General features: G+C 42.7%; 1 long non-coding RNA gene across 1 annotated transcript; it reads right to left on the bottom strand.

Annotated features, from left to right (window-relative positions):
* Window positions 1-685: 685 nt before the first annotated feature.
* LOC148639929 (uncharacterized) lies at window positions 686-893 on the bottom strand. The gene is made up of 2 exons (XR_015930596.1): window positions 782-893; window positions 686-748 (listed from the first exon to the last, which is right to left on the bottom strand). It is a non-coding gene; the product is annotated as an uncharacterized LOC148639929 (long non-coding RNA).
* Between the last annotated feature and the right edge of the window lie 7,729 nt (window positions 894-8,622).

An 8,622-nucleotide genomic window follows, 5' to 3' on the forward strand; every position in this document is an offset into this window, starting at 1 on the left:
GAAGGGTTTTAATAAAAACTCGGAAAAACTTGGGTTCAATTACAAGATTAATGTCGAATTTAAATTTTCGAAGTGCAACAAACGCTGGAAATGAACATGAAGAATCCTTTCCTTCACCCCCTCAGACAGGACCATAGCACAGGAAAACGATCCCGATAAAAATCCGAAGAATAATTCTTTTTCACCATAAATGCGCCAAAGGTTCTTCGAGAAAGAAAAACGCGTCAAAAAACAGCCAGCGCTCACCGCATTAATAAACATCCGGAGGAATATACCAGTAATCCAAGAAGATAATCCGAGAAGCGAAAGGAATATTGAATTGAAACACAATGATGCGAGTCGGGTAAGGTCTCTCGGGTAATTGTCTCTGCACCGATACAAATATTAACGTATAAAAAGGAAAATATATATTACATTCAATGGAAACAAAAGTATTAACAAAACAATGTACTATTCCTTAAATCAAGCGTCTTAAACATTCGACGACGAAGTGATTGGCGCGGTTTTTAATCTTCGGAAAGCGAAATCCGGACTAATAACCGAAATTTCTTTTCGGCGCAACAGAGTCTTCGATAAAAAAAAAAAAAAATAGTCCGAAAGTTATTCCGAATATTAAGTACAGTATAAAGCCCCGAGCGCACAGCGCGACAGCAGCTCTCCGCTACCAGATAAATCACCATGATCAACCAGACTCCATCTCCTGCGGGCCCCGCCCCTCGAACAATGACGCCCCCCGAAGGCCCCGAACCTCGGGCAGTGACGCACCTCGAAGGCCCCGAACCTCGGGCAGTGACGCACTTCGAAGGCCCCGCCCACAGCAGCCCGCTGCAGCCCGGCAGCTCTGTGCCCACAGCTGCGCCCAGCGCTCAGGCTCACGGGAGCTCCTGCTTAGACAGGGCCTGTGATTTCCTCGACGGGACTAAACGCGTTTTGCTGTCTCTGTCCGGAGTGCTGGAGGCTGCGGTTAGGCTCTGGAAAAACCTGGAACCCTTTCTGGCAATCATGAGGGTGCTACTGCAGTCTCCTCCCCCCCCTGCCGGTTAAAAACCAATCTAATGAATTAATGGGCTCATTGGTATAAAAATGAAAGCCCTGGGTATCTACTTTCACATGTAGTGAAACATGAAATACCGTTTAAGCGCATTTAATACTCTTAATCTGATTCATTGTCGTTTTTTCTTTCTCAATGAGTCTTTTGCGCAGTTTTTGATGGAAAGAATGAATTTTTCGGCTTTTTTTCCTGAAGGATATGGGATCATAGCAGCCATATCACCCTGCAACTCACAACTGGCAACCCACTGAAGCTAAGCGGGCATTACTCTGCTCTCTTCCCCACTGATAGCTGGTGTGTGGGGAGGTTCTGGCACACTATGGCTGCAGGTGGATGCTGCACATTTGTGGTGGTGGAGGGGATCCCCATTACCTGTAAAGCGCCTTGAGTGGAGTGTCCAGAAAAGCGCTATATAAATATAAGCAATTATTATTAATTAATTATTAAATTATGATCATTGTCCTGTACTACGATCCTGTCTGAGGCGTGAAAAGGGTAGTTTTCGTATCCATTTCCATATTTTGGTGCATTTCGAAAATTGACATTCATAATAAAGATTGTTGTAATTGAACCCAAGTGCTTTCGAGTTTTCATTGAGGGTGTTGTGTGAGTCCTACTGTCCTGAGTGTAATTCCTCTCTCTGTATCTGTGTGTTGCTACATCCATCAGTTTCCAATCATTTGTGCCACATCAATAGAGCGCTACTGCGCGTCAGTATATAATTATTTCTGGTGTGACACTAACAGACCTGCTCTAGGTGTAGCAGGAGTAAAAATAAGACGTGAAAAGATTTGGGTTTGAAATGGTGTTCGTGTCTCTTCTTTGTTTCACCGTGAAAGTGTTGTGCACTTCCTGCTCTGCTTTTCTCTGCTCGCTCTCTCAGCGAGAAAGTTCCGCTTCTGTTCACCTCAACACTACAGAGACACGGTGGCAGAGCACGGTTTCTGGAGTGGACGGGCAGAGAAAGGTGTCGGTCACCTGTACAAGCTGTAAACTGTCGGAGTGGAGGACAGGGTGTTGTGGGCTGAGCTGAAACTCCATACACAGAGAGAATGCACTCTGCTCTGGTGCCGGACTGTGGGCAGAAAGAATTCAAGAGGTTTTGCGAGGCGGGGAAGCGAGAGACTAACTTCACGGTTTACAAGAAAACCAAAGCTAGCGGAGTGTGTCACTGCTCTCTTACTGGCGATGACTCAGCCGGCCTGAGGACTCTCGGTTTGGGGCGTCGCTGTGATTGTGGATAGGAATCGCTCTCCTCCTACAAACTGCTGCCCTGAACCCGGAGTATATTTTTTTCTTATTTTTTTTCTTTATTATTTGAGTCCCAGCAATATTGCTTTTTGCGTCTTGAGAAAGATATTGTGCCAGCACTACAAACAGTTTAATAATAAAAACACAGTTCATCAACTTGTTTGGAGGAGTTTGATTTTTTTAAAAGTAAGTGTTTACATGTCTTAATCTGTTGCATTTGGCATTGAATGCACTGGCATTTTAACAGTTTATTGGGTTTTCCAGACTCTTAACCTATTTAACGCTGATACCATGCTCATGGAGAGTACCATTCCACACAACATTTCCAATAGCAGAATGCTTGTCAAGAAATGAAATTGTACCACAGTGTTTACATTTTGTTTGGTGTGGCAAGGCTGCTAAGTCTTTTCAGACTAATATTTTGATGCCCTGGGTTATATTTTCTGATTAAATGAGTGTTAGGTTGCATTGAAGAAAATCTGAACCCTAACCCTAACTACCCAAACCCTTAGCTAGGGTTAGGGTAAGTGTTATTAGAAAACATAGAGGATGTTTGATGGCATGGCTGTGTTTTAGGACAGAAGAGAAATTGAGGAAAAGTGACATCTTAACGTTCTCTGCACATTTTTTTCTTGCATATATGTCTCTATATATTGCATTGCCCTAAATAGGGATGTTGTCTAAATCCCCAAAAAGCAAAAGTTTGATAGAAAGTGGTTAAACAACTTAATCTGTTGCATTTGGCATTGAATGCACTGGTATTTTAACAGTTGTAGCTACAATTTATTGGGTGTTCCAGACTCTTAACCTATTTAACGCTGATACCATGCTCATGGAGAGTACAGTTCCATACTAAATTTCCAATAGCAGAATACTTGTCAAAAAATGAAATTGTACCACAATTGGTACATTTTGATTGGTGTGGCCAGGCTGCTAAGTCTTTTCAGAGTAATATTTTGATGCTCTGAGTTATATTTTCTGCTTAAAGAGTGTTAGTGAAATGCTATTGAGCTGTGAAGAAGACCCCCTATCATAATATATCACCTGTAGTGTTATCTTCAAAAAATCCTTAAAAAATAAGAAAACGTTCCACAACCCAAAGCAAGGTTGTGTAAGGTGAGGGGGGCTGTCTGATGTGTAAAACACCTGGTTGCAGCACTGTGGCTGTTGTGCTTTAAAAGCTATTGAGTCATGATGAAGACCCCCTATCCCAGTGTATTACCTGTAGTGTTATCTTCAAAAAATCATTAAAAAATAAAGAAAAGTTTCACAACCCAAAACAAAGCTGGGAAAGGTCAGAGGACCTGCTTCGTTTGTAAAACACTTACTTGCAGAATTGTGGGTGCTGTGGTTTGAATGCTATTGGCTTGTGAACAGCATTCCCCTATCCCAGTGCATAGTGCCACATTAGATAAAAGCACGAGAAAAAGAGATTCAGAACGCAAAGCTGTGTCAGTCTTCTGTGTAAACAATCGGTTTGAACATCATGGGAGCTGTTTTTAATAAGCTGCTGAGTAAAGAATATTTGTAAATGGTGTAAATGGCTCTTCTTTGTTTTCACTGTGAAAGTTAGTTTTTAAAAGTTTATATTTAAACACGAGAAATACAGAAAAGGAGACAGAATATTAAAATAGATACAGAAATAGACATTTCACTGCCAGAGGAATTCACAATTATAAAAGCTGAAAATGAAACTTTTTACATATTTCTGTTGTTTGTCTTGCTTTTGGATTCTTTACATTTCTAGTAGAGTTTAATCAAAATGAATTCTACTTTAAAATGTGAGCTGAATTCCACTCTCAGTTTGGGGCGTCGCTGTGACGGCGGAGAGAAATCTCTCTCCTTTCACAAGGCGCGGCCCTGAACCCGGAGTCAGGCGTCAGTGTGTCGAGCAGTGTCGCTGTGTTGAGGGACAGAAGGAAGACGCAGACAATTCGGATCAATGACATCGCCTTTATTTCAATATTGACATTTCACAAGTTCGGATTCATTTCATATATCGTGTCAGAAACAGTCTTGTTGAGGAAGTTGCTTTCAGCTTCAGTTGTTCAGTCTGGACACGGAGAGACAATTCGCGGAACGTCTTGAGCGCTGGTTCCCGGACAGAGAGAGTCTCCACTGCGGAAAGTCTCGGAGACTGAGGTCGTCTCTCCCTGCGGGATCTCGGCTCCTGGATGGACGAGGCCGATTGAAACCAGCAGGCGGGGAGGAGACTGCAGCAGGACCCTCATGATGACCAGAAGCGGTTCCAGGTTTTTCCAGAGCCTAACCGCAGCGTCCAGCACTCCGGCCAGAGACAGCAAAACGCGTTTAGTCCCGTCGAGGAAATCACAGGCCCTGTCTGAGCAGGAGCGCCCGTGAGGCTGAGCGCTGGGCGCAGCTGTGGGCACAGAGCTGCCGGGCTGCAGCGGGCTGCTGTGGGCGGGGCCTTCGAGGTGCGTCACTGCCCGAGGGGCGGGGCCTTCTAGGTGCGTCACCGTCCGAGGGGCGGGGCCCGCAGGAGAGGGAGTCTGGTTGATCATGGTGATTTATCCGGAAGCGGAGAGCTGTCGCGCTGTGTGCTCGGGGCTTTTTATTGTACTTAAAACATTCGGAATAACTTTCGGACTATTTCTGTTTTTTTTTTTATCGAAGACTCTGTTCCGCCGAAAAGAAATTCCGGTTATTAGTCCGGATTTCGCTTTCCGAAGATGAAAAACCGCGCCAATCAATTCGTCGTCGAATGTTTAAGCCGCTTGATTTAAGGAATAGTACATTGTTTTGTTAATACTTTTGTTTCCATTGAATGTAATATATATTTTCCTTTTTATACGTTAATATTTGTATTGGTGCAGAGACAAGTACCCGAGAGACCTGACCCGACTCGCATCATTGTGCCTCAATTGAGTAAATTCCTTTCGCTTCTCGGATTATCTTCTTGGATTACTGGTATTTTTCTCCGTATGTTTATCGATGGGTTGAGGCACTTGTTTCTTTCCTTTATCGAAGATTTTGTTGCGCACTCAATTAGCAGCAAAAGTTGCGCTAAACCGGCTCCCTATTGTTTTGTTCATTTGATTTTTTTTTTGCGTCTTGGATTTTAATCCATTTTAATCCGATATTGTCGGTGTGGGTGAGGAGACGGGCTGTACTCGGACCCGGGGATCAGCACACCGGCCCGCCAGCGGAACCGCGGAACCCCGTCCTCCGGGCTCCCAGAAACCCGCAGAGCCGAGACCCGAGTCGCGGTCGGTTCGGACGCTTTGGACCTGCGGGTATATCGGAATGTGATTTCACATGAATCCGCACTGGCCATGAGTTTGTAAGACATGATTCGCATGAAGTAGAGAAGAACGATTTCGAAATTTGTACTTTGGGGTCTAGAGCAAACCTCGAATGTTTTACATCCGGACGTCCTTGGTTTTGTCGGACTATAATCGTTTTAGTTGTCGTTTTTTCTTTCTCAATGAGTCTTTTGCGCAGTTTTCGATGGAAAGAATGAATTTTTCGGCTTTTTTTCCTGACGGATTTGGGATCATTGTCCTGTACTTCGATCCTGTCTGAGGCGGTGAAAAGGGTAGTTTTCGTATCCATTTCCATATTTTGGTGCATTTTGAAAATTGACATTCGTAATAAAGATTGTTGTAATTGAACCCAAGTGCTTTCGAGTTTTCACTGAGGGTGTTGTGTGAGTCCTACTGTCCTGAGTGTAATTCCTCTCTCTGTTTCTGTGTGTTGCTACATCCATCAGTTTCCAATCATTTGTGCCACATCAATAGAGCGCTACTGCGCGTCAGTATATAATTATTTCTGGTGTGACACTTACAGACCTGCTCTAGGTGTAGCAGGAGTAAAAATAAGACGTGAAAAGATTTGGGTTTGAAATGGTGTTCGTGTCTCTTCTTTGTTTCACTGTGAAAGTGTTGTGCACTTCCTGCTCTGCTTTTCTCTGCTCGCTCTCTCAGCGAGAAATTTCCGCTTCTGTTCACCTCAACACTACAGAGACACGGTGGCAGAGCGCGGTTTCTGGAGTGGACGGGCAGAGAAAGGTGTCGGTCACCTGTACAAGCTGTAAACTGTCGGAGTGGAGGACAGGGTGTTGTGGGCTGAGCTGAAACTCCATACACAGAGAGAATGCACTCTGCTCTGGTGCCGGACTGTGGGCAGAAAGAATTCAAGAGGTTTTGCGAGGCGGGGAAGCGAGAGACTAACTTCACGGTTTACAAGAAAACCAAAGCTAGCGGAGTGTGTCACTGCTCTCTTACTGGCGATGACTCAGCCGGCCTGAGGACTCTCGGTTTGGGGCGTCGCTGTGATTGTGGATAGGAATCGCTCTCCTCCTACAAACTGCTGCCCTGAACCCGGAGTATATTTTTTTCTTATTTTTTTTCTTTATTATTTGAGTCCCAGCAATATTGCTTTTTGCGTCTTGAGAAAGATATTGTGCCAGCACTACAAACAGTTTAATAATAAAAACACAGTTCATCAACTTGTTTGGAGGAGTTTGATTTTTTTAAAAGTAAGTGTTTACATGTCTTAATCTGTTGCATTTGGCATTGAATGCACTGGCATTTTAACAGTTTATTGGGTTTTCCAGACTCTTAACCTATTTAACGCTGATACCATGCTCATGGAGAGTACCATTCCACACAACATTTCCAATAGCAGAATGCTTGTCAAGAAATGAAATTGTACCACAGTGTTTACATTTTGTTTGGTGTGGCAAGGCTGCTAAGTCTTTTCAGACTAATATTTTGATGCCCTGGGTTATATTTTCTGATTAAATGAGTGTTAGGTTGCATTGAAGAAAATCTGAACCCTAACCCTAACTACCCAAACCCTTAGCTAGGGTTAGGGTAAGTGTTATTAGAAAACATAGAGGATGTTTGATGGCATGGCTGTGTTTTAGGACAGAAGAGAAATTGAGGAAAAGTGACATCTTAACGTTCTCTGCACATTTTTTTCTTGCATATATGTCTCTATATATTGCATTGCCCTAAATAGGGATGTTGTCTAAATCCCCAAAAAGCAAAAGTTTGATAGAAAGTGGTTAAACAACTTAATCTGTTGCATTTGGCATTGAATGCACTGGTATTTTAACAGTTGTAGCTACAATTTATTGGGTGTTCCAGACTCTTAACCTATTTAACGCTGATACCATGCTCATGGAGAGTACAGTTCCATACTAAATTTCCAATAGCAGAATACTTGTCAAAAAATGAAATTGTACCACAATTGGTACATTTTGATTGGTGTGGCCAGGCTGCTAAGTCTTTTCAGAGTAATATTTTGATGCTCTGAGTTATATTTTCTGCTTAAAGAGTGTTAGTGAAATGCTATTGAGCTGTGAAGAAGACCCCCTATCATAATATATCACCTGTAGTGTTATCTTCAAAAAATCCTTAAAAAATAAGAAAACGTTCCACAACCCAAAGCAAGGTTGTGTAAGGTGAGGGGGGCTGTCTGATGTGTAAAACACCTGGTTGCAGCACTGTGGCTGTTGTGCTTTAAAAGCTATTGAGTCATGATGAAGACCCCCTATCCCAGTGTATTACCTGTAGTGTTATCTTCAAAAAATCATTAAAAAATAAAGAAAAGTTTCACAACCCAAAACAAAGCTGGGAAAGGTCAGAGGACCTGCTTCGTTTGTAAAACACTTACTTGCAGCATTGTGGGTGCTGTGGTTTGAATGCTATTGGCTTGTGAACAGCATTCCCCTATCCCAGTGCATAGTGCCACATTAGATAAAAGCACGAGAAAAAGAGATTCAGAACGCAAAGCTGTGTCAGTCTTCTGTGTAAACAATCGGTTTGAACATCATGGGAGCTGTTTTTAATAAGCTGCTGAGTAAAGAATATTTGTAAATGGTGTAAATGGCTCTTCTTTGTTTTCACTGTGAAAGATAGTTTTTAAAAGTTTATATTTAAACACGAGAAATACAGAAAAGGAGACAGAATATTAAAATAGATACAGAAATAGACATTTCACTGCCAGAGGAATTCACAATTATAAAAGCTGAAAATGAAACTTTTTACATATTTCTGTTGTTTGTCTTGCTTTTGGATTCTTTACATTTCTAGTAGAGTTTAATCAAAATGAATTCTACTTTAAAATGTGAGCTGAATTCCACTCTCAGTTTGGGGCGTCGCTGTGACGGCGGAGAGAAATCTCTCTCCTTTCACAAGGCGCGGCCCTGAACCCGGAGTCAGGCGTCAGTGTGTCGAGCAGTGTCGCTGTGTTGAGGGACAGAAGGAAGACGCAGACAATTCGGATCAATGACATCGCCTTTATTTCAATATTGACATTTCACAAGTTCGGATTCATTTCATATATCGTGTCAG

This window comes from Lepisosteus platostomus, chromosome 26, assembly GCF_059453375.1.
Source record: "Lepisosteus platostomus isolate fLepPlt1 chromosome 26, fLepPlt1.hap1, whole genome shotgun sequence".
Lineage (NCBI taxonomy): Eukaryota > Metazoa > Chordata > Actinopteri > Semionotiformes > Lepisosteidae > Lepisosteus > Lepisosteus platostomus.